This window comes from Equus przewalskii, chromosome 14 (genome assembly GCF_037783145.1).
Source record: "Equus przewalskii isolate Varuska chromosome 14, EquPr2, whole genome shotgun sequence".
Lineage (NCBI taxonomy): Eukaryota > Metazoa > Chordata > Mammalia > Perissodactyla > Equidae > Equus > Equus przewalskii.
Window position 1 is genome coordinate 23,995,345 of NC_091844.1, and position 27,700 is coordinate 24,023,044.

A 27,700-nucleotide genomic window follows, 5' to 3' on the forward strand; every position below is an offset into this window, starting at 1 on the left:
CAATTTTAATTGTCTTCTAGGAGTAGACATTTTTTTGGCATAACTAGTTGACTACAGACACAGGAAAGTTTTTCTGGTCCCAATGTTGTTTACTACAGTATCATTGACTTTAGTTCTCATTAGTGTTAAAAGATAATTTTCAGAAAAAAGGTAAAATCCTGACTCTCAAACTGATGTAAAAATGAATATATATTACAAGATTGTATTTTACGCATTTATTGAGAGAAGTAAGCAAATGCTATAATCAGTTCAAAGGAAAAGCTAAAAAGGACAAATATATATGGAATAAAGGAATTGAATGATAAGTGGAGGCAAAACTGGTTTTTTTCCACCAGAGGGGGAAAAGTCAATCAAAGTTGCATTGGACAAGACAGAAATTGCATGTCTATCAACTCACAAAGAATCATAAAATAGCTTAAGGAAAATAAAAGACTAGAAGCTGATATCCCAGAAGGGTTTTGCCATATGTCGATAACAAATTTTCTCTACATTAGTGTCCTTTCAGGATATTTATTATTAGTTCACGTCTACCTAAGTATTATCATCCATCCCTTGCATCTCTATCACATCCACGTGAGTATTAATGTCAAACACCTTGATGAGGGTGGAGCCCTGTTTTTACTACGTATCTGTTCTACCCATCTGTCTCTATGTCAGAGAAGGAAACAAGATTAGTACAAGGTCACTCATTCCTGATGAGCCTGTATTTCCTTTCTCTGCATTCACAAATTAAACTTTAAATAATTTATTGCCACAGCACAGGTTTCAGTGGCAAATCATGACAGCTTACTCACAGCCATACTGAGAAGGAGAAATAGAGAGGGCCCTGGACTCGAGCCAGATACACCCAGTAACACAGAAAAAGCCTGAAAGAGGAAGATGTGTGGCTTGACTGACAGCCAAATTTCATCTGGAAGAGTAAAACAGGTATCCACTGGGAATAGCAATTACACCAAGCTCATCCCAAATCACACAGCTAGTTAGCCACAGAGGCTGGTATTCAAATGCCGGCCTCATTCTAAGTACGTGTACTTTCCAATTTCTCTTTTAAGTTCTTTTTTCTCTGTCCTTTCAAACCTGGTATTCTCCATAATAACTGGAATATAGATTTAGCTAAAAAGTTTGTCCTCCTAATTAGCTCAGCCTACCTCGAGTAAACATACCTTTTCCCATCTAGCTGAGATGTACTACATTCCCAGCTATGAGCCCATTCTTTTAGAATCTTGAAATATGTTTCAAAAATCCAGATATCATTCATTTGTGTCAGTTGTACAGCCAGTCTATTTACCACTTGTGAAAGACAAGAATTCACTGGATAATTAAAGAGATGATTTTATTCAGGCTATTGCAATACGGAGAATGTTCATTAATGATGAAGATTTTAAATAAAAGCAAGGGGGCCTGAAGATTTAGAGGCGTGTAGGTAAGGGAGTTATCCATGTCATACATAAGTCTGTAGGAGTCAGGAGGGAGAATGGAGACTGGCTTTATCTTGGAATATGTAAAGGCCAATTGTCCTTTTTGGTTAGCCATTTCCCAGAACACAAAAGGGTAGGAGAATTTCTTAACTGTCACTGTTTGTGTGTGTACAAGTCTCAGGTAAAATTCAATATCATCACCACTCAAATATTTTTCTCTATCCCAAATTCCAAAAGAAAAAACTCCCCAAATACTGCAGTTCTTTCTTGTGCTTCTGGAAATGTCGAGATCCTCATATGCCTTCCCCAATTCCTTCTGATGGTCTCATTCATCCTCACTGAGTCATCAGAAATGGGCAAGGACCAGCACGTTTGACAAATGAGAAGTTTTCCATCACAGACGATGCATCTCGTGATTGACCATACCAGGTCTGCGTGGAGCCACTTCTCTTGGAAGTCCGCGACCACCACAATTTGTTCTTCATGCCCAGATCAGAAACCACATTTTTCACAAATGTTCATGCTCTCTGCCTTATTGTTTCATTCTATTCTAGAAATCTGTGGAAATTTCTTTGTGTTTTTTTGGGAGGGGATAACCCAAGCGATGATAATTTGGGCTACAGATCCAAACGAGGGCCAGCTATGGCCCCCACTTCTCAGTGACTCTCATATTCTCATTCTGTTCAGTGCCAATGCAAATTTTTCTTGCAGTTTTCTCAAGGGGGAGAGTTGATGGGTGTTTACTTCTGGCTCTTCCTTACTTTAAGGGGTAAGTTTATGAGATTCCCTGTTTAAAAAGGTAGAGTCTCGGGGCTGGTCCTGTGGTGCAGAGGTTAAGTTCGCACGTTCTGCTTTGGATCCCGGGTACAGACATGGCACCACCTGGCAAGCCATGCTGTGGTAGGCATCCCACATATAAAGGAGAGGAAGATGGGCATGGATGTTAGCTCACGGCCAGTCTTCCTCAGCAAAAAGAGGAGGATTGGCAGCAAATGTTAGCTCAGGGCTAATCTTCCTCAAAAATAAATAAATAAAATAAAATAAAAAGGTAGAGTCTCCTATTGGACATCCACCTTAAGCGGGGCCTGGGCTTTGAAGTGCATATTCAACCTTCATGAATTCTATAGTCATGCCAAAAAAAGTGTTCAAAATGTATGCTCAGTTTTGGCTTTTTTTGCAAATGCCGTCAGGACAAAAGTAGCTTAAATGATCAGGTTCCAGATTTCACTTAGATATTGTCCTAATAGTTTCTTACCATTTTGTCATCTGTTTGATGCTTTTAAGAAGATGTTTGTAAAAGATTATTTGGTATTTTTAGTTGTTTTCCTCAGACAGTTGGTCCAAATAATGTACTCTGCCATATTAGCAGACATGGAAACTTCACCGGACCATGTAAAGCAAGAGATGTGGTACTGTCACTGATTTCCAGGATACTTTAGAAAGAAAACGCAACTCATACTAACTTACACAATAACTAATCACATAACTGAAAAACCCAGGGATTGAAGTGGCCTTCAGGAATAGTTTGATCAGTGCTCTATCTTGGTTTCTCTATAATTTTTTGACTGTTTTTTTGAGTATGGTGGCCTCATCCTCCATTTGGATTTATAAGATAAGTGCTAAAAGTAACTGGTTCTACCTCCTCCTTGCTCATAGTTATGAGGAAGGGAGGGCTTCTTCCATCAAACACTGAACTTATCACTGTATCTAGAAGAATCAACGACTATAGCTAGCTAGGGTCCTCCTGAAGTTGATTAGGTTTAGCTGCAGCAAATAGCGTCCTCCTGAAGCTGGGAATGTATTATTGCCACTCTTATAATAAAGTTGCTACCCAAAGAAGAGAAAGAAAGGGATATTCAGGAGACAATCAAAATAGCAGAGAAGGAAGGAGAGAAGCGTAGCAAAGCTTTGGAGGCTTGAAGTGTGAAACAAGAGAGCTGAAGGGTCAAAAAAGTGTGTAAAGAGGACATTAAGACTGACAAAGACGGAACTTACAATTTTGATGAAGACTGGTACTATTTATCTTCATCTGGTTATGGAAAAGTAGTAGCAATGAAATATATTGACCTTGTAGCTCTAAATCAGAGATCCCTGCTTTTTACTATATTTAAATGTGCTTGTCAGTTTTTTTCTTACTAGAACTTTATTATTAAGAAATTTTTTCCTTAATTGCTGAATTCCCACGCAGCCTTGGGTGCTCTTCAGGTCCCAGGGCAGGGCCAGGCACTTTCTAGGAGGGAGATCCAGTACCGAAGCACTTGACTCTCGAAGTGTCTATAAAATAAACAAATAAACATTTGGTCAACAGATGAACAAAGAAGCAAGGACACATTGATAGAGGAGGCTCTCCACTCTGGTTGCTGTTTTCACAATGCAAAGTCTGTTTTTAAAAAGAGATTTAAAGCTTGCTGCTGGCTTTTAGCTTCTTGGGATCCCTAAAAGGCAGGAAATTCAACTTTTGAAATCCAATGCGAGAAAAACAAGAAAGGGCTGGGCATTCAAAACTACGTGCAGTGGAAATATCGGGAGACCTCAAGCAAATCACTTCATCTCCCTGAACCAGTTCCCTCCGCAAAACGAGTGATGTGCTTTTATGTGAAAATGAGATCATCTTCAGCTTTTCAAGGTGCATGAAGTTGCGTTGGGCAGAGGTTTCACGGGCAAGTATGCCCTGTTTCACTGAATCGCTCTTGTATGAAGCTCTACCAAGCAATGGAGAAAATGGCTTCACCGTCAGCGAAGGTCGCCATGGGCAATAGTGACCTATGGTAGTGAGCTTCTGGGTTTTATCATCAGTTTAGTCTTTCCGGTTGAAAAATGAATTACTGTATTGAGTTCTTATAAATGCAGTCAAGCTGAAGAAATGGGAACAGCACGCTGGTTAGCTAGAGACTTCTCTGTACCTTAACAATTTTGTTTATGATTGAGGTTTTCAGGGCCCAGATATTCTACTGAATCTAAAAAGGGCTGTTCTGGTTATCTAATGTTATGTACCAAACCATGGCAAATTTAAACTACAATGTTGTTTATTACTCTTCTCTTTCACAGTTCTGGGTGTTGACCAGGCTTAATTAGGCATCTGAGTCATTTTGAAACCTTTTTCACTCATATCCTGGGAAGATTCAAATATCTGGAGACAAGAAGAGCTGGGGTGCCTCAGAAATCTCTCTGTCTCTCTCTCTCTGTGGTCTGTGTGGTCTTTCTAGCATGGCAGCTTCAGGGTAGCTGACTGTTTCCATGGAAGCTCAGGCCTGCAAAACCATGTCATGAGAGACAGGCATGCAGAAGACTTATGGTTTTCTAGGACTCAGCAGTGGACGTCAGCAGTGTTACTTCCCGTGAACTCTAATCTTTAGAAGAATTGAGTCGTTGAAGCCATATTCAAGGGAGAGAAATTAAACTTGATGACTGGAATATCAAAGAATTGTGGACATGTTTTAAATTCTCCATAAAGACTGTCATTTCATCATGAGAAATTCATTCTTTTAATTCTGATAGGCTTTTTAAGAGTCTAATATCTAAGGCAAAATAATTGCTGGAAGTAGAAAGAGCTTCATCTGTGATCAGTTCCTTATTGAACTAGGAATTAGCATACAAATCCACGAGAATTAAGCACAAGGAACATTAGGAGCTGGAAAAAAAGTCCCTGTGGAGAGGGAGACAGAGGACTTATAGGAGGATACCAAAGGAACTAAGCTGACTCAGATATAGCTGCCAAAAGGCAAATAAACTGAAAGTCAGCCTGGCATTCCTTGGTTCCAGCTCCTATCGTGCAACTAGCCCTCAGTGTGACCTTAGTTGGGAGGTCACTTCCCCTCTGTGGCCCTTTTGTCATAATTTGTAAAATACAATATTGAATTAGATAACTTCTAAGTCTCCTTCTGGTGCTGACATTTTGTAATCCCATTATTATTGTTTTAAACACTGAACCGTTTCCGTAAGAGACAAGAAATTAAAAGTCTTGACCTTTGGCTATTAATATCATCTGCACCAACATTTAATGGGTTGAGATGACTCATTGATGGTAAAAGACACCACAGCCAGGATTGTCAGCAGACATCTCACTCAGGTGACAATGGGAAGAGAGAGTTGGCATATTTTATACAATTCAGATGAGACAGAAAAGAAGAAATTACCCTTGTGGGACTTCACTGGAGAAAAGTAGTCAAAAACATCATATTACTTTCTTTGAGGCTCAGATACTGCCTCCCATTTTGATCATCGTAAAGGAAATAGTTGTAAGTTTTTGAATATGCTAAACATAGAAAAAAATTTTGTACTTCATTGAAAAACCATGCATTGTCTATAGCACATCCTTCTGGGCAGTCTGTTTCCAAGACTTTTCATTCTCTTTAAGCTACTTTGTGCCTCTTTCTATCTTTCAGTTTTTGAGGAAGATTGGCCCTGAGCCAACATCCATGCCCATCCTCCTCTATTTTATATGTGGGACACCACCACAGCATGGCTTGATAAGCAGTGTGTAGTTCCTCCAAGGACCCGAAACAGCGAACCTCAGGCTGCTGAAGCTGAGTGTGCAAACTTAACCACTACACCACTGGGCCAGCCCCTTGTGCCTCTTTTTAAATTGCAGGTAATCGATGAATATGCATACTCTGTCTTGCTGAGTAGAGTCTCCATTGACTTCTCTCTCTACAGTGGAAATGTCGTTTTGCCTCTATTTGCAATCTGATTCCTTTACTCTATATGTTTGTGCTTTTTGACATTTCCCTTGAATTATATTCGTTTCCTTAAATTATGTTCCCTTATATTATATGAATTAACTAAAGTCTTTAAAACTGTCATTTTTATATCTGTAGGAGAATCTTGATTTCGCTATTTTCTGAAAATTATCTTTTAGCATAATGTTGGACCTGCACTTAGTTTAAAATAGTGATTGGAGAGAGATTTAAACATCTATCCACTAGAAATAAGTACAACTTTGGAGGTTGACAGGTTAAGAAAAGGAGAAAATAAGCAACTGCAGAGCTGTGGGAAGGAGCGGGAGAGCCCAACCAATGTGGCAACCTGCAGGGGCTGGAGAGTGCATGGGATGTGGAGGGAACAGAAAGGGTGGGGGAAAGATGACTGAGGAGAAAGACAAGTGAGAATTCTACATGGGAGAGGGAATTAAAGAGCTTTAAAGACTTTCAAGTCTACTGTTAAATTATGTTGATCTGTGTTTGCCATGCTTCAGTGGAGCCTTTTCTGTTATCTCAAAGCTTTGGTAATAAATGACTGCACCCAAAGCTTTCCATTTGTGGAACATTGGGGCATGATGTATGGAGATGTTGTATTCCATGTCAGGAGCAATGTGAGACCAGTTGCTAGGCTGTGTGACAGCAGGGTTGCAGGCTGTAGCAAAAAAACCCCAGAAAACCAGAAGATTCCCCCCACCAAAAAAAAAGCCATATAGAAATATTGAGGAGAGCTTTACCTAGTACAAGGGATGTGCTTTTAGCTATGTTACTGCAACATAAAAGAAGATGGCAACCTCAGATGTATGGAATATATGTTGGCATCAAGGGAGCTGAAAGTGAGGTTACAGGAAAATGGGAAGAGAAGATGTTTCCAACAGTGGTACTTCAGACAACCTTTCCTCTAAGGACAAGTACAAAATGTGGCAACTGTAAAAACAAATCTACTTGAGGGTACTCGAAAGCTAAAAGACTTATGAAGAATGACTGAGCCAAGATCCAGGAGATGTTGAAATACAGAGAGGTAGCTGTCGAACTCTTTAGCCCTGTGGGCACAAGATAATTCCAGAAAAGAGATGAGAACAGCACATGTGGTAGCCTCCCAGGGCTGCGGTGTCAAAAAGTGGAGTAAAAGCAACCTTGTGCTTTAGTTTGGACCTCAAAGGGTCACACCCCAGGACTCAGAGTAAAGTAGAAGTTAGCCAGCCCTCACATTGCAGCCAAATTTCTAGTCACGGGAAGCCCAGAAAAGTTCAATATTTGAAGTTGGATTAGGGTGATCGTACTGTTGGTGCCCTAGGCATCTGGCAGAAATAAATGAAATCTTCCCTGGAAGAAAATAATCATCTTAAATTTATGATGCAGTTTTTTAGCAAGCTAGCAAAAGAAGGAGACTCTCTTAGTCCGATAAATCTAAACAACAACAAAAACTACAGAAAATTTGCAATAAATGGTGAAAAATTGTACCAGTTATGAATTTAATTATTTGCAGCTTAAATTGATAGAGGTTTATTTGGCTTACATGATCAGAAGTCTGGAAGTAGGTGGCTGCTGGCATTCATTCAGTGGTTCAAAGAGGTTAGGGCTAGTGTCTCTGTGATTCTCGTAGGAGGGTAGGATCACATAATGGTTAGGAGCACAGCTTCTGCACCAGACAGCCTTTGTTCAAGTCCTGACTCTACTAGTTTTTAGTCACATGACCTTGGACAAGCCATGTCCAGCCATGTCATCTTTTCGTTTGTAAAATAGTGAAAATCCCACCTATCCTCAGGATAGTTGCAATAATTAAAAGGGTAAATATATGAAAAGAACTTAGAGTAATACTTGGCACATAGTAAATGCTACATAAGTACTAGGTGTTGTTATGGGCTGAGTTGTTTTCTCCACAATTTCACATATTGAAGCCCTACCCCACAATGTGATGGCATTTGGAGGTGGAGCCCGTGGAAGGTTATTAAGTTTAAATGAGGTCAAGAGGGTAGGGCCTTCCTGATGAGATTAGCGTCCGTAGAAGGGGAGAGCTTGCTTTCTTTCTCTACCATATGAGAACACAGTGAGAAGGTAACTATCTGCAAGCCAGGAATTGAGCTCTCACCAGAAACCAAATCAGCTAGCACCTTAATCTTGGACTTCCAGCCTCCAAAACTGTCAGAAATAAATGCCTGTTGTTTAAGCCACTCAGTCTATGGTATTTTGTTATAGCATCCCGAGCATTCGAATACACCTATTAATATGTTATTTTTTATGCTGGTCACTCTATGGCCACAAGATCGCTGTTGAACTCCAGTAATTACATTTGCATTCCAGCTATCAAAAGGGGAGAGGGAAAAGAGAAAGGGCTATGTCAGTTGCCACTGAATCTTTTTATCAGGAAAGCAAAAACATTCTTAGAAATCTCACAAAGAAAACTTTCCATTACATCTTGTTGTGTAATACTGAGGCCAACCCTAATCACACAGACTAATCACTGGCCAAGATGAATGATGAGGTATCATTAGTTCATTTTTGGGGGCAGGAGTAGAGAACTCTGCATTTCCCTAAAGAGGTCAAGGTTCTGTTAGCAGAGAGGGGTGGTAGAAGAGAACACTGAAGGGGCAGATAGCAATGTCTGCCATACATGCTATATGTTTGTTTTTGCTCTTTAGCAACAAATTATGCTTCAAGGGAAAACTGTGCACCGTCTAGAGCATTCCATTCTTGGCTTTCTGATTCCAATTGTACAGGAGTTATTTTACAACTCAGTAAATTGTAAAACAATGCAAAATAATTCTTGTCTGTAGACATGCAAATGAGTTCTGTACATTGGCAGATTTTCTCTCAGGGAAAACCAGTTCTGTTTCCCATTTGCATACTCATTTCAATATTCCTGAAACACAAATTTGTCTGTTCTTTAGAGTCACCTTTGAATTGGTTTTAATATCTTACCAATTTCCTCATTAATGAGTTAAATAAAATCTTTAACACTGCAATCTTTTCATATCTGTATGACTCATGATTTTACCTTTTTCTTGAAAATTATATTTTAACAACCAGAAAAATCCAAATCTCTTAAATGCCATATGTTGTTTGTTTGTTTGCTTTTAATCTCAGTCACCAACACCATGTCTAAAACATATTATAAGCTCTAAAATTATTTGGTGGAGGGATGGATGGATGGATAGATGAATGGGTAGTACCAGTTATCTGAAAGCAACAGAGTGGCATCAGGACCATGGCAGCGTGAGTTCCTGCCTTTGTCTCCCCTCCCTAAGTTACAACTGATAGGGCATCCATAGACTAACAAAAGATTCTGTACACAGCACACCACAACACCTGAGAGGCCCATACATTTAGACACCTGAAGGTGGGTAGACTAGACCTCGTGGAAGCAGCAGAAGCAAGGGAGGGCAACAGTGTTTCCTGCGACTGGAGGCTCCAGGAACTGTGGCAATGCCCACAAACAAAGACTTCAGGAACCAAGGAGTCACACATAACCAGAGGCTCCAGGAACTGCAGCAGTGCACAAACCTGATCCCTCCCACTCCCCAGGCTGCAGTGGCAGTGCCTGTCATCACAGCCCTCTTGGCAGTGGGGGCTGCACACAAGACCCAATAGTGGTGGTGGTATCCTTGACCTGAGGTTCCAGTACCATAGAAGTGCCTGAGACCATAGGCTCCAGGAACCATGGCAGCACTCACAACCCAGCTCCACCCCCTTCCCCAGCAGTGGCAGTGGTGCCCATGACCTGGAGCTCCAAAAACCATGGCAGTGCCCAAGACTGAAAGCTCCAGGAATGGCAATGATGTCCATGATACAGGTACCTCTCCCCCCATAGGGTGCCAGTGAACTCAACAACCTTGGATGTGGCAGAGGTGCTCATGACACTGGCTCCTACTGCAGTGGGGGAACTTGTGACCCAGATGACCTCAGAAGTAGCACAGGTGCTCACCAGCCCAGTGACCTTGGTGGTGATGCCCACAATCTCAGGGACACTGGTAGCAGCAAGACATAAGCAACTCAGAGACATAAGCAACACAACAAGGGCACTGACAACACCTCTGGCAGAGGCAGTGGAGGGTGGAAAGTGCTGGCTCTCAAACACAACCAAAAGCAGCTCAGAATTAAAGTAAACAAAGCCTTACCTAAATAAGAAATGTGTTTGCTATTACAAATATGCTGGCAGAAGAACAATACATCAAGCAAAATAAAAAATTATGGTAACACAATCTCACAAAAAGAAAATGCCTATTTTCCAGAAACCAAACTTGAAGTCAGAGAAGAATGCACTCTAATTGATAGAGAATTCAAAATAGCTGTCATGAAGAAACTCAATGAGCTACAAGGAAACTCAGAAAGACAGTTTAATGAACTCAGGAATAAAATTAATGAACAGAAGAAGTACTTCACCAAAGAGATTGAAACTCTGAAAAAGAACTAAACAGAAATTTTGGAGTTGAAGAACTCAGTAAATAAGATGAAGAATACAGTAGAAAGCATGGGAAATACAGCAGACCATATGAAAGACAGAGTTAGAAAGCTCAGAGATAGAAATCTAGAAATGATTCATTTGGAAGAGAAGAGACAAATAAGATTTTTAAAAAATGAAGACATTTTACAAGAAATATTTGACTCCATTATAAAAAGCAATATAAGGAAAATAGGTACCCCAGAAGGAGAAGAGAGGCAGAAGGGTGCAGAGAGCTCATTTAAAAAAATAATAGCTGACAACTTCCAAAACCTGGGGCAGAGAGCAGATATATAAATACATGAAGCTAATAAAACACCTAATTATCTCAATGCAAAATGACCTTTGCCAAGACACAATATTAAAGCTGTCAAAAGTCAATAACAAAGAAAGAATATTAAAAGCAGCCAGGGAAAAAGAAAGAATAACCTACAGGGGAACCCACGTTAGGCTATCAGAAGATTTGTCAGCAGAAACTCTACAAGCCAGGAGACAGCAGAATGATATATTCAAATTATTGAAAGATAAAAACTGCCAGCCAAGAATATTCTATCCAACAAAATTATATGAATATAATATGAAGGAGAAATAAAGGCTTTCCCAGACAAACAAAAGCTGAGGGAGTTCATCCCCACTAGACCACCCTTACAAGCAATGTTGGAAAGAGCTCTCTTACCTGAAATAGAAAGGGAGAAGTAAACAAAGCTTTAAGCAAATTGATAAATAGAGAGAATCAGAAAATTGTAACTCTATTCCAGAATAAGTTACTAAACAATTATATCACAAAGGTTAAAGGGAAAGGAAGCATTAAAAATATCTATAACCACTTCAATTTGGTAATGAACTTACAATACGAAAAGAGATAATTTGGGACAACAAAACATGAAAGGGAGAGAGAAAAAGCACAGAACCTGCATAGGCTAATAAAAATAAGAAGATATCAGCAGAAAAGGACTACCTCATCTATGAGACCTTTTACACAAACCTAATGGTAACTGTAAAATAAAAATTCAGAGCAGAGTCATGGAAACATTAAAAACATTAAAAAAAAGAAAGAAAAACATTAAAAAAAGAGAAAACTGAGAAACATAACAACAACAAAAAACCGCTAAACTCAAATGGCCAACAGAAAGGCAGGGAAAAGAAACAATGGAAATATAGAGCAACAAGAAAATGAAGGATAAAAGGGCAGTATTAAGTCCTTATGTATCAATAATCACCTGAAAGGTAAATGGATTGAATTCACCAGTCAAAAGACACAGAGTTGCTGGATGGACTAAAAAACAAGTCCCAACACTATGCTGCCTCCACAAGATCCATCTCAGCTCTAAAGACAAACATAGGCCTAAAGTAAAGGGAAGGAAGATGATACTCCAAGCATATGGCAACCAAAAGAAAGTGTATGTAGTCATATTTATATCAGACAGAATAGACTTCAAGACAAAAAACATAACAAGATAATACAAAGATGAACATTATAGCATGATAAAGGGGACAATCCATCGAGAAGACATAACATTTTTGAATATATATGCACCTATAACAGGATCACCAAAGTATATAAAGCAATTATTAACAGACCTAAATGGAGAAATTGACAGCAAGACAATAATATTAGGGGACTTTAATACCCCACTTATATCAATAGATAGATCATCCAGACAGAAAGTAAACAAGGGAACATTGGTATTAAGTGAAACTTTAAACCAAATGAAAAATATAAAACATTTCATCCAAAAGTAGCAGAATACACATTATTCGCAAGTGCACATGAAACATTCTTAAAGATAGAGCATAGTTGGGAAATAAAACAAGTCTCAGTAAATTTAAGAAGATTGAAATCATATCAAGTATCTTTTCCAGCCACAATAGTATGAAATTAGAAGTCAACTATAAGAAGAAAGTTGGAAAAGTCACAAATATGTGGAGACTAAGCAACGTGCTATAGAACAACTATTGAACCAATGAAAAATCAAAGGAGAAATAACAAAAATACCTACAGAAAAATGAAAATGAAAACACACACACCAAAACCTATGGGATTCAGCAAAAGTGGTAATAAGAGGGAAATGTATAGCAACACAGGCCTACCTCAAGAGAAAAGAAAAATATCAAATAAGCACTATAATATTACACCTGAAGGAACTGTAAAACAACAACAAACAAAGCCCAAAGTCAGTAGAAGGAAGAAAATAATAAAAATAAAAGTGAAAATAGAGACTAAAAAGATAATAGAAAAGATCAATGAAACTAAGAACTAGTTCTTTGAAAAGATAAACAAAATTGACATTTCTTAATTAGACTCACTGACGAAAGAGAAGCTTGGATGAATAAAATCAAAAATGAAAGAGGAGAATTTAAAATGGATACCACAGAAACATGTATGATTATAAGAAAATATTATAAAAAGCTATATGCCAATAAATTGGATAACCTAGAAGAAATGGATAAATTCTTAGAATCATACAACCTCCCAAAACTGAATCAAGAAGAATTAGAGAATATGAATAGACCAATCATTAGTCAGAAGATTAAAAGACTAATCAAAAACCTCCCCCCAAAACAAAAGTCCAGGACCAGACAGCATCTTTGGTGAATTCTATCAAACATTCAAAGAAGACTTAATACTCATCCTTCTCAAACTCTTCCCAAAAACTGAAGAGGGGGAGATGCTTCCTAACTTCTTTTTTGAGGCCAACATTACTCTGATACCAAAATCTGATACCAAGACAAGGGCAACACAAAAAAAACAAATTACTGGTGGAATATCGCTGATGAAGACGGATGCAAAAAATCTTCAACAATATACTAGCAAATCAAATACAACATTACATTAAAAATCAAATTTACATTACATTAAAAGGATAGTACAACATAATCAATTGGAATTTATTCCAGGGATGCAAGGATGGTTCAATATTTGCAAATCAATCAATGTGATACACGACATTAACAAAATGAAGAATAAAAATCACATGATCTTCTCAATAGATGCAAAGAAAGAATTTGCAAAATTCAGCATCCATTTATGACAAAAACTCAATGAAATGGGTATAGAAGGAAAATATCTCAACATAACAAAGGCCATATATGACAAATCCACAGTTAATATCATATTCAACAGAGAAAAACTGAAAACTATACCTCTAAGAACAGGAACAAGCCAAGGATGCTCACTTTCACCACTTTTATTCACAAAGCACTGGAAGTCCTAGCCAAAACAATTAGGCAAGAAAAAGAAATAAAAGGTATCCAAATTGGAAAGGAAGAACATTATTTGTTGATGATGTGATTTTATATATAGAAAATCCTAAAGAATTCACCAAAAAAAAAATCCTATTAGAAATAATAAATAAGTTGCAGGCTACAAAATCAAGATACAAAAATCAGTTCTGTTTCTATAAACTAACAACAAACGAGCAGAAAGAGAAATTAAGAATATAATTCCATTTATAATCACAACAAAACAATAAAATACCTAGGAATAAACTTAACCAAGGAGTTGTAAGACTTGTACTTTGAAAACTCTAAGACATTGAAAAAAATCAAAGAGACAGAGATGGAAAGATATTCTGTGCTCATAGACTGGAAGAACTAACATAGTTCAAATGTTCATATTACCTAAAGCAATCTACAGATTCAATGTGATCTCTATCAAAATCCCAATGATGTTTTTCATGGAAACAGAAAAAAGAATTATAAAATTTATATGGAACAATAAAAGACTGAAATAGGCACAGAAAACTTGAGAAAAAAGAACAAAACTGGAAGTACCATCTTTCCACATTGCAAAGTTATACTACAAAGCTATGACATCAAAACAGCATGGTAGTGGCAGAAAAGCAGACGCACAGATGAATAGACCAGCATTGAGAGCCCAGAAATAAACCCACACATTTATGGACAGCTAATTTTTCACAAAAGAGTCAAGAACATACAATGGGGAAAGGAAATTCTCTTCAATAAATGTTGATGGAAAAACTGGACAGCCACATGCAAAAGAATGAAAGCAGACCATTATCTTACACCATACACAAAAATTCACTCAAAATGGATTGAAAAGTTAAATGTATGACCTGAAACCATAAAATTCCTAGAAGAAAACATAAGCAGTATCCTCTCTGACATCTGTCTTAGCAGTATCTTTTTGAATACCATGTCTACTCAGGCAAGGGAAACAAAAGGAAAAATAAACAAATCAGACTACACCAGACTAATAATCTTCTGCACAGCAAAGCAAGTCCTCAACCAAACAAAAAAGACAACTTAACAACTAGGAGAATATATTTGCAACTCTTATATCCTGTAAGGAGCTAATAGCCGAAATATATAAAGAACTCATATGACTCAATAATAAAAAAACAAACAACCCAATTAAAAAATTGGCAAAGGATATGAACACATATTTTTACAAAGAAGATATACAGGTGGTCAACATGAAAAGATGTTCAATATCACTAATTATTAGGGAAGCGCAAATCAAAACTACAAAGAGATATCATCTCATGCCTGTCAGAGTGGTTATTATTAAAACAAGAAATAACAAGTGTTGGAGAGGATGTGGAGAAAAGGTAACCCTCATATACTACTGGTGGAAATGTGAATTGGTGCAGCCACTATGGAAAATTGTTTGGAGACTCTGCAAAAAATTAAAAATAGAACTACTATGTGATCCAGCTGTTCCACTTCTGGGTATTTATCCAAAGAGCACAAAAACACTAATTTGAGAAGATATACACCCCTATGTTCATTGCAGCATTATTCACCATAACCAAGACTTGGAAACAACCTAAGTGTCCACCACTGGATGAATGGGTAGAGAAGATGTGGTATATATATGTATATAAAATGGAACACTACTCAGCCATAAAAAGATGAAATCTTGCCATTTGTGACAACATGGATGGACCTTGAGGATATTATGCTAAGCAAGATAAGTCATATGGAGAAAGACGAATATTACATGATTTTACTCATATGTGGAAGATAAAGAAACAAACACACAGATATGGAGAATAAATTGGTGTTTAAGAGAGAGGAAGAACGATGGGGGGAGGGCAAAATGGGTAAAGGAGGAAATTTGTATGGTGAGAGATGGCAACTAGACTTTTGGTAGTGAGCATGATGTAGTCTATACAGAAATTGAAATAAAATGATGCACACCTGAAATTTATATAACATTATCCAATGTTTCCTCAATAAAATAAATAAATAAATAAAAGCAACAGAGTACTATTATAGAATAATTATTCATTAAACTACTATACTTGATAGGAATGTCTTAAGAATATGAAGTTTCTTTGCTCCTTTTGATTTGTTAATCTGCAAATAATATCCTACTGTGTAAATCTCCTCAGAAAAGAATTCTTCAAATAACCAATATGGGTTTATTATCTGTGATAAAGTATTTGTGTGTGATTTAAGTTTATGTAATAGCTTATGAGTTAGAGTCCCAGACATAAGTTAATATGGTGCGTACATTGAGTAAGGGTTATTGTTGCTCATTTAGATGATCAATTTTCTTTTTATCATAAAAGCACTTCATGCTTATTTTAACCAAATATTCAAAAATTTATACAGGAAAATTTACTACCACCTTTTCCCAAGTTTCAAACACTCAGCTTACCAAGTTTAATACTTTGGTCTGCATCCTTCCATGCCTTTTTATAGATAATGGATTTAGAATTTGGGTTAAAATTTTTTGTTTGCACCGTTATTTTCTAGCTGTGTTGTCTTCATAAGGTTTATTACCACATCTGAGTCTCAGACTCCTTGTCTGCAAAAGGAAGATAAAGCCCTACCAGGCAAAGCTGATGTAAGGATCACATGACATCATGTAAATAAAACACACAACACAGTATCTAGTTTTCCATGGACTGTCAACAAAAATTAATCTTCAGCACCAAAAAATGGGATGAGACCCCAAATTCTTGGTGATAGTCTTTTTCTTTTGGATCTTGTTAGGTTTATGGTTATCATTTTACATTATGAAAGGAAGTTAGGCAGTGAGAGATTGAATATGCAAATGAACACTGGCTAGACCATATGTACAATGTAACTCTGACCCACAACTTGTGCAGCAACCAGCCTGGGAAACCAAACCACAGCCTCCACAGCAATCAGCCCTGAACATTTAGGACTTGGTCAATGACTGCCAGCTCCCCTATTTTTCGCCTTGGCCTCCAACTGAGGACCAACCAGAGAAAGCCAACTGTGTTCTCCAACCAATCACTAAGATGCATCATTTCTTGTTAGTTCTCCTCCAGCTTCCTCATCCAAGCAACTTCCAATCAAGGAATCCCTATTTTTCACTGCAAAGCTTTCCTACTCCCCTAACTGCTTTTGAGTCTCTGCTAAATGCAATTGATGGCAGTTCACTCCCTTGCTATAGCAAGCTCTGACTAAATAGTATATATTGGTTCTAATGTGGTGCTCTGTGTTTATTTCCACGCAATGCATGTCTCTGGATGGAGGAACACAGGAAAGGGAGATAAAGTAGTTTCTAGTACTTTGCATGTTTCAAGGTATGAAGAAACAACCACAAAATTTTTTCCTGGTGGCTAGTATTCACAAGTGGATGAGGAAACAGGTCTAGAGAAAGGAAGCAGACCTTGCAATGATACGAGAAAGAATCTGGAAAAGAGGGATGCTGATGGCACCAAAGTAAATTGAACCATCTCACTCTCTTGTTCTAAAAATATAAATCAGAACCATAGAGTTTCTGAGAAGAGATAAAGAAGTATGCATTCCTAAACACAAATCCTGTGACAACCACCACAAAAATAGCTTATCACACAGACACTTGACCCTAAGCCATTTCTACAAGTAAACTGCACTGCAGCCTTCACTGAGATGGCAGAATGTCCACTTTCCTCCAGTGTAATGAATTTGCTTTGCAGAGAAATGAAATAAGTTGGTACATAAAGTAAACATTTTGAAAAATTTCAGAGAAACCTCAAAAAAGCTCCTAACATTATTCAGTTCTTTACTCATAGACCAAAGCAAAATGATTATTAAGTATGAGGCGCTCACAGGCAAACCTGTGAAGTAGATATCTTCAAAGATAATTTTCAGAAAAAGGCTAAATCAAACTCATACTGATTGAACACAGGTTAAAAATTTTATTTTACTCATATGCTATGAGGAAACCAGGAGGAAGTTATAACCAGTTCAAAGGAAGAGTCAAAACAACACGGATTTATTTATATGGGTAAAATGTGTTGAGATGAATTGCAAATGGGACAAAATGAATTGCAAATGGAATGGTTTTTTCCACGGGCAGGGTGAGGGCGGGATGGGGAGGAAGTCAAATCGCTACTAGACTGTATATAAAGTTGTATATATAGTACCTATATATGTATGTGTATATACTGTATATACAGTATATATACTACCTACAACTTACAAATAATTGCAAACTAACTCAAAGACAATGACCATGAACAGCACTAGAACCTGATAATCCAGAGGGTCTGCTGTAGATGATGCATAGTTGTCCATTGAAAGAAAAATATTTTCTCCAGTACATAACTTTAAGAGTGAAATTCACAAGGTTAATAGAGGCTGAAATTCAATAACTCCTGAAAAGGCGCAAAATAACGAAAGGTTGGCTTCGGTCTATTTCAGAGCTGCTCAACTTGGAGAGACTGTGTGAAAATAGTTGGGACTATCTAATTACTACAAATTCTAACGTGTCACTTAAAAGGCCTCCGAGGACTACATTTCAAACTCTAGATGCATAAAACTGAGTCCATGCCCTTCCTTCCACCCCACCCAGGCATTCTTACCTCAAACTATTACTTACCTTTTATATTTTGGGCTCCAGGACTCTCTTCCTTCAATGATATTTATTGAATTGCTTCCATATAGTGGGCCTTGCTCTCTCTCTTGAGGATTCAGAGATGACAAAATTTGCTCCTTCCTCAGATGATATTACCTACCCCCTGTCTCACTCAGACATGTATGGCAAACAAGTTGATGGCAGGTGTAAAGATATTGAGATCCCTGGGCTGGGAAAGTGCTGCAGAGACCTGTTGGCATTATAATGTCTGAATTTTGTTCTTCTTCTGAGTCTGTGGGTATAACAGTGTTTGTTTCCTGGTTCTGAAGAAAGCAGCATATACAAGATGGGAAAAATAGAAGCTCTTTAGATTAGTCTATTATCAACTTACCATTTCAAAAATATTCAAGTTAAATTAAGAACAGTATCGTCTGGAAATACAGATAGTGCTTAGATTTACACTTCAGAGTTTCAACTGTAAGTGAAAAATTAGCTGAATTTTCTATGTTAGCTTATGTGTACTCAGATTATCATGGACTGATGTGGTTTATTTGCTTTCAAATGAAAGAGTCTCATTAATTTAAGTGAGAGACATCCAGGGTTGAGAAAGTAATGCTCTGTGGTTAAGAAGGCAGTATTTCAGGGCTACTCTGTGTTTAACATTCAAGGTGAGTTTAATCCATAAGTGTGACATGCAACACGGAGCATCTCCATCTCTCATTCAGTCTGTGGCAAGTTTAGGACACCTGCTTGTGGTCAGTGTTATGGGATGGGTTTGCAACCAAAGTATAGGGTGAAGCTCTTAACAAGACTGCGGTATTATGAAATAAGATTAGCATCGAGGTTGAGACTAAGGAGCAGAGTCCTACAAAGTCCAAATGATAGTTGACTGTCTTGTTCTTATTACCCCTTGAAGAACTGCCAGACTAAGACAGATTATACTCCGTTGCGTTGGGCATATTGAGACATGGCACATAAATTATGTGTTCAACATGGAATTTAGCTGACATCATTGGGATGCTTCTCTGAATAGAGTTGGAGACTAACTCTGTTCTGAATACTTAAAGTGCTTATCCTAACTGTGAGTGTGCAACAGCATTTGCAGTTCATTCGCAGCCATATTTGTACTTCTTGTAATGAGACCAGAATTTACCAAGCAGTTATCTTGGCAGGCTCTTGAATATGACTGTGTTTGGCCTTGTGTATGGAAAAGCAGGAAAAGCCAGTCTGCAGAGAGTTAGAAAGCTGAATTGGCAAAGAAGGAGAGATTTATGACTATGAGGAGAATGAGAAGGTGAGAGGAAGACACAGGGACCACATGGGGCCATGATGACTTTCCAGTTTTGGAATCAATAATTACCATTAACCATCCCTCGCTTATTAAAAAGTTCCTTGCTCTTCTTTGTAACAAAAACTCCTTATTAAAGACAATTGGTGTCCATGCAGCAAATTCAGGGGACTTACCATTTTCCAGTGTAGATATCCATCTATGGTTCACCGTGTTCACAGTGAGCCCACAGTATGCCATCAAGCAGTAATTTTCCCACCTTGGTCCACAACTGGTGGCCAGTGAATGCTCTCTTCCCCTTTAGTCAGAGCTGATAAGCCAAAAAGTAGACTCAGACATTTAACTGTTATTTGAGTGTCTTTCTAAATTTTATGAGTCTACTTTCCAGGCCCAGAAAGTCCAAGCTAGTGACAATTATTAAAAAGGAAAGATAACATTTACTGGCCAACTATCATGTCCAAGTATGATGACCATGAGCATAGCTCAGAGCACAGAAGAATGAAGTTCAAGTAGAAAGTGGTCATTGCATAGGACTAAGGATTAGACAGAACTTGAAATTCGAGTTGTCCAAGCATCTGGAATTTGAGGAGCAAAATCTCAGCGAGGAGGAAACTACCATGAGGCTCAAAATCTGCCTGCAGTCTCTCCTCAAGTCATTTGCCAACTTATAAATTGAAAGAGTGATTGATAACGATAGAACAAATAGAAGATAGCAGAACATAGAAGATTAAACAATGTCTTACCAACTTGGCCTAACTGACATATTTAGAGCACCACAACCAACAGTTGGAGAACACTAACTAGTTCATTTAAATGCACAGGAAACTTTCAAGATAATAGTCCACATGTTGTTTCAAAGGCTGGAAATCAGAGTATATTTTCTGATAACAATAAACGCAATTTATTTAAAAAATAACAAAGATAACTAGAAAATCCTGAAATGTTTAGAAATAAAGCAATATACTTTGAAATAACTCAGAGGTCAAAGAAGGAATTGCAATGGAAATTAGAAAAGTTTTGAACTAAAAAAACGTGACATACTAAAATATTGTGGTCTGCAGCTAAAGTAGTGTTAGAGGGGAAACCATAGTTTTAAAAACAAATAGTAGGAAAGAAGATAGTCTAAGTTTTGAGCCAGAGGCTTTAATGTTCCCCTGGGCTTGACTAAACTTTAGACGGGCTTCTTCTTCCTGACTCGTGGCCCCTGACTTTCTTCTTCTTAGAACATTTACTTTAGAAAAGTTGTAATTGAAAATCTGTCTCTGCCTCTTTGAGAGGGAAATCTTTTAAAAAGCCTCCTACCAGTTTCACAGCCCCGGACTCTTTCTCAAGGACCTCTGATCCATCTCTTTGAAATGTCATCATCAAAGAAGGTTTATCTCCCAGTCTCTCTGGAAGGATAGGAGCCTAATTCAGTGGGCACCTTGCTCCAAGTTGTAAAGCTACTGTTGTAAAGAGAGGAGTAAGTTTACTTTTCCTCAGGGTAAAGCTAATTCGCAAACTCAGTGGTCTCTCCTCTCCCCACCACAGCTCTTAAAATCTCTCTTGTCTTTTGCTTCAGTGCAGCTGAGCATCTGGCAATTTCTGTTTGCTCATCTTTTCCAGTGTGATTTTTAATTTGTTTCCATTTTAAAAGAAAAGAGGAAAAAGTAGCAAATTAGATCCTAAGAGAGTAGAAGGATGAAAATAGTATGGTAAAATCAGACATCAATGAAATAGAAAAAAATATCAGAGTAGAGAAAATCATAAAACTAAAAGTTGGTTCTTCGAAAATATCAGTAAAGTAGACAAACTTCTAGTAAAAATGATTCAGTAAAAAAAAGGAAAAACACAAATGATCAATATCAAGTATGAAAGAAAAGACATATTATTGTATCTATTTGTTATTAAAAACCAAAGATCCTTTTTAAAAATTTTACCTGTTATTCAATATTAAGTGTTATTTGCAGTGCCATGAACGGAGATGAGTTGATTTTAAACATTACTCTCTTGTTGAGTAATGTCCTGTGTTCACAATTTGGGCTTAACAAACATCTTGATGTTGGAGCTCCTCAGAACACCCAGACCCTCACTGAAATTGATTCAATAAATTTTGTTGAACAAACACCATGTGTCAGACACTGTGTTAATCGGATGTGGTTGTACCACGTTTAATAATACAGACGATGCCTGATCCCATTTAGTTCACATTTTAGCTCTGAACTAGTGATTTTTACTTCCTTTCATTTTATCAAATAAATAACAGTGTGCTTTTCCCTCAATGGAGTAGAAGGTAATTCTGACTGACTGAGAGCTTAAATTAACAAAGTTCTCTCTCTGAGTGTACACGATTGTCTTTCCAATAACTATCCTTCCAGTCTGACCCCACAAAGCAACTTTTCTCATTTCCATATTGATGCTTTTGCTTCCACTGCTTACTCCCTACGTTTAAAATACCCTCCATCTGCTTTCCACCTCTGTGAATCCAAACTTTCCTCTAAGATCCAGTTCAAGTGTTATTCCCTTATTCCCCCGACTCCAGTGAATTCTCCCATCTCTAAGAATATGCTTATTTTCTTTTGTCTATTGTCTCTATCTCACATTTGCCTGTACACCTATCTTGCCTCTCCCATCCAATCTCCTCTGATTCTTCTCCAGGGGAGATGCTATTTTTATGATTTATTATATTCTAGCAAATGATGGAGCCACTCTGCCAATGGGGCAGCCACTATAAAGGTAAAGTGTTCTAGGTGCTGCTTCTGCCTCTTCCTATCGTGAAGACAGAGGATGATCAGAATCAAAGAAAGTTTTGGTGATTGGAAATTGAAGCAGAGCAAGAACATCAGCCCAAATAGTTTAGAAAAGAAGAGATCGCCATATGGTCCAGACTAGGACACTAGAGCTCCCTCACTGGGGTGATGGGCAGAAGCTATATATAATACTCTATTTTATCTATTCTAGAATGTCATGCATTATAAGATACACCACTGATATACTTTTGGAAAAAATAAACATTCCTTAATGCACATATTAAAAATCTTAATAGACAATAATACACATATATCCATAAAATTACATATCATTTTTTTCGTCAGTAAGCAGCTTTGTATTTAAGCATCTTTTGGAATTAGCAATTACGATATCATTGCAATGATCTACGGCTTTTTATAAACTGTTTATGATCTTGACCTATAACGTTCTTTTAAGTCTGAAGCTATTAAAGAATTCTAGGTTCTTATCTGCATTTAGTAGTTGGTTAAACTTGTTTTGTTTGTTTGTATCTAATAAGTCATACATCATATATTGCCAAAGATTTTGATAACTAAAGAGTCTATGCCTGAGTGATAGACTTTTGTGAACCATTAAACAGTTACAACAACATCTCCTAGTTGAAATTCTTCAAAATTCTATGATGTAATCCAAGATAGTTAGCCATTTGTACTGCCTTTAATTATTAACAGGTAGCCTTTTCTATGAAAACATAAAAATTTTACTACAATGATGCTAATCTAATCTTCTGAACATATTTTAAGTGACAATTAAAGATATATAACAAGTTAAAAATGTGCTACAAATGCATATGATTCAATGGGATCAAATAGAAAACATATATATGCTTAAGTTTATACATGCAGAGCCAACAATTATTAGGTCATAACTTGTTTTCTTTTGTTATTAGTTATATAATACAACTTAATTCTTTTGTTATATAATACAACTTAAATTCAGAAGCAAAACTAAATGACTTAGAATAAAAAGTATTTGAAAATTTGGGTAGACGTCACATTGTGTTTTTATCAAAATGAAATAAGCTTTAAGAAATGAAATAAAAAGGGGAGAATTATGGTGTTAAGGTTTTCTTTGTTGTTGACCCTTCTATCGTAGAGTTTAAGGACTGGTCCATTTTAGACGTGGATTCAGACATTTCTGGATCCTGTGACCATAATAACATATATAAATACACAATCCCACCATTATTTTCAATACCCAACTATGAGTTTTTTTCAGAGGAAAGACTTTATACTTACCATGTCTTACATTTCTAAGATTTTTTGAGTTTTAAGAAATAGGAGGTTGTGTTTCAAAAAGTAGATGGAAATGCAGGAAATCTGTGGCAGAAATTTAATTGGATTTTCAACATAGAACCTTTTTTCTGTAAAATACCTTCCTTCTTCAGCTACGTAATGAAACTGTGAACCATTGTTTTATGTGCTCTGATCCACACTGAGACAGATAAAACTTCTCCTTGGGAACTTGAGTTGGGAATAGACACTGGCAGAGGTCAGGGTCTCTCTGGTGGCTGGACTGTGACATGGAGACTGAAAGCCACTGTATTTTAGGCTACAGTGATGGGAGAAATAGAAGAAAGTGGTACACCAATTTCTCTAAAAAGTAGTGCTCTGAAAGATGACTGAAGTAGATTTGCAGAGATAGGAGACAGGAGGAATCTGATGGTGGAGGCCCTGCATCCAGGGTCTTCCCAGCACCCAATACTTTTCCTATTATTGGTTATGTGAGATAAGCTCTTATCTTTATGGTAAAATCATTTTTTAGTTTAAGGTAGCTTGAGCTGGATTTGTTACAGTAATAAAAGAGAACTCAGAAACGATCACATAAAGGTGAAGTTGTTTTTTAGTTTGGGATGCAACAGAACTTCTGAAATTCTAATGTAGAGTGCTCATCTCTTATGAAGCAGGTGTCTCTTATTTCCTATTCTTGTCACTTCCTCCCTCCTTTGACATGGCTTCTATAATCACTGTGGAATGAGTGAATGGATGGATAAATTCATATCTACACTTTTTCTTTCACTTGCAACTTCTTCTCAGTAGGTTTTGTATTAAAATTTACAAAAAGAAAAATGTCTTTGCCTTGGTTAGACACTATCAAATTTAGAGTGTCAGTTTTAGGCAGGAACTAGGCCATCTTATCACCACTAAAACTCCAGGCACCTCACTCTAGTCTAATCAGCTATTGCCAGAGTGGTAAGATATCATGGTACAAAGTATGGTAATCTCAAGTAAGAACCCACCTGTAGCAGCTTTGCTCAGAAGGTGTCTGTATTACTAGCAGACACTTTTAGATTTTCTGATGTATCACACAGATGCGGCTGCTTATGTGCTGTCTTATACAAAATATGTGACAATCGCTTGTTAATTTACAAGCACACTTGCATGAAGGACACAAATCTTTCCTTTTCCTTCGCTAAAGTCATTGCCAGTTTCACTCTCCATTCCCCAGTTTACAAATGGGAGAAAAGAACAATCTAAGATTCTCAAATGACCAGTTTGCTTGATGGGAATAGCAATGACAATATTTATTAAATACCTTCTGTGTCAGACACTGTGCCGATACAGACAATATCAAGTATTTGTAGCACCCATGAATTATAGAAGTACCTATCAATGTTATGAATTTCACAGATTAGATATGGGAGGCTGTAATAGGATTGCTGATTCTGTATTTTACTAAAAACAAAACAAAGTAAAGCAAAATAAAACAAAATTTACTGTCTATCTTCATCATTATTTATGAATAGAGGATATTCTAAAACCCCCAAATATATATAAACCATAATCACAGGTGAAATTTTTAATTGAGCAAATTCAACTTTATATTATTCCATCAATTTCTCTATTTTTCTCTTCTTGATATAGCCCAGTAAAGATTTGCTATGGGATAGAACAAAGTACATACTGCCAGCATTTCAGAGCTGCTGTTATTTAAAAGTCAAGATTTGCAGAGGTGGAAAGAAGACCTTCATTGATTTAAATCAGAACATCAGTAGTCACTTCTTCCTAACTTGGCTGATTGTGGCTTTCTTCATCATAAGAAGCTAGGATGTTAAGAGATATGATATGACAGCTGTTAGGTTGGATTTCTCTTACTCTGAAAAAATTGCTCATAATGAAGACGTGGCAGTGGCACCTGCAGGCTGTGTGTGTTCTTTGGGGAAGGAGGATCTACATGTTCCAGATAAAACAGATGCTCATTATGTTCCCTGGGGACTCTCTCACAAATCTTCTTTGTGTCTGTTTCCCTTTGAAAATCCCACTATGTTTAGCTGTAAGGCAGCCATTGAATTAAACGCTATCCCAAGGACCACTGTATTTAGGTCGCCAATTCTTGGTTTTAACACAATTGTCATCACTGACTCCCAGCAGTTGATATAAACATACTATGCTAAAAAGTGGGCAAGAAAGCAGTAGGATATGATAATGTCTACAGTAGTGTAGACAATTTCTTTGTGGGGTGGTTCCCATGACTGAACAAGGGTATGATAGACAACTCAAGGCAGTTCAACGTGTTATCCCTCACTCTCCAGGGGTTACTTTCCCTGAATCTATCAAGAGGAGTGGACACTTTTATAATTTCTAACATGAGAGAATGATGGAAAAGGATATAGAATTGAGTTGGAGCTAGTAAATTTAAGGTTAGGTTAGGAAAGTTCAACACTTAAGATCTTGCTGAAAAAGAGTGGCTAGATAAGAGGTGAAAGAGATGGTCCAACAGCCGGCATCTGTAGAAAGCTTGGTATCCTGGCAACCCAGATGTGGGGCAACAAGGAACTCACAGAGATGAGAGCCAGACTCAGAAAAACTGCTCCCCGCAGCAGGGCTGCAGCTAAGCTGGGATGAGCTGTAAACTGGTTTGACAGCTGGCACCTGGGTTCCAAGAAGCTTCATGTTGCTTGGGCCTAAGAAAACAGGAGACTTGCAGATTTCTGCAATTCTAGCAGACGTATTTTGTCATACTCACATTTCTGAAATCAGCAAAGATCTTCCAATCAACATTTACTCTTTTATGGAAAGATTATTATTAATTCAATGAAACGTGTCATCAATTGCTTTTTATAATGACGACAGCATGGGATTGAGGAAATCATATTTTAAAACTTTATTTATAGATTGGAAGAAGGCTCTAATAGTCCCTTGGACCGAGATGGGTTTGTTTCCAGGACTAAGTCCAACAGCCTCAAAAGAGAATTGTAACTTCAACCACAAAGGAATTATGGCCACGTGAAGAGAGGAAATTTGAAAACTTGGTAAAGATTTCTTTGAACCCTCCTTCCTAGAAGAAAGTATTATATCTGGTAGTGATATTTTTGGGATTATTTATGTCAGTACAGTTTTGTGTTTTATGCTGTGTTTTTAGAGAAATATTATATTAATACGCCCTTCTTAAGAGACTCTCTTGGCAAAAAAAATTTCTTACTTATTTAACTCCCTTTTCCAAAGGCAACCCATCTGAATGGACAAAAGTCCAAAATAGTATAGTAAAATCCATCTTTAGTCAACCTGCCACAAGTCTGTATGATAAGCTTACCAAGTACATGAAATTTGGATCTAATAAAGGAAAGACAGGTGCAGAGGACACTTTACAACTCCATCACAGTGGAGAGATAAGATATAAGATGAAAAGTGGGAAAAGGGTCTGAAAAAATCTTTGATTTAAATAAAGAGGGTATGGAGAGGTATGTGAGGAGTTCCCCATTTGGATAATTTCATTTTACTTTTTAACATTAAAAATTTCAAGTCTATACAAAAGCAGAGAAAATAATATAATAAACCGCATATGTCCATAACCCAGCTATAACAATATTCAACTATAAATGGAGCAGGCAGAGAAGATTTAGAGATACCTCAGTCCTTGGTGGTGGATCAGTCCCTCCACAAAATTAGCCCAGCTTCTACATTTTTATTTAAACAAACAACAAAACAAAAGACGTACTGCTAAAGCCACTTGGGTTTCTTCACTCATAAAGAGATACGAGATGAAGGAGGGCAGAGAATATTGAGTTACCACAAGCTGATATTCAGATTTGCAGTTTCAGATGAAAGCCAAATGAGATAAGTTAATAACCATGAAACAAAAAGTTTGCGAGCCAAGGGGATTTCAGTCACTCATTTCCCAAAATATGACTTGTTCTCCTCAAAGCAAGGAAAAGGATGAATTCTGAGTAGCATCATGCTTCTAATCAAGGGAACACATACAGCCCTTGGGCAGATGGTGTTTCCAATTTGGCAAGTTCTAAGAGAGATCTTACCCGAATTAGAATTACCAGCTGCCAACTGCTCGTTTTGCCAGTTCACTCCAGAT

The 27,700-nt window shown here is 37.4% G+C and overlaps 1 long non-coding RNA gene across 2 annotated transcripts; it reads right to left on the reverse strand.

Moving 5' to 3' along the window:
- Window positions 1-200: 200 nt before the first annotated feature.
- Window positions 201-27,494, reverse strand: LOC139075719 (uncharacterized). Of its 2 annotated transcripts, XR_011526423.1 has the most exons (3): window positions 27,243-27,448; window positions 18,361-18,659; window positions 201-3,692 (listed from the first exon to the last, which is right to left on the reverse strand). It is a non-coding gene; the product is annotated as an uncharacterized lncRNA (long non-coding RNA). The 2 variants fall into 2 exon arrangements; XR_011526424.1 differs by lacking the exon at window positions 18,361-18,659 and having other exon boundaries at window positions 27,243-27,494.
- Between the last annotated feature and the right edge of the window lie 206 nt (window positions 27,495-27,700).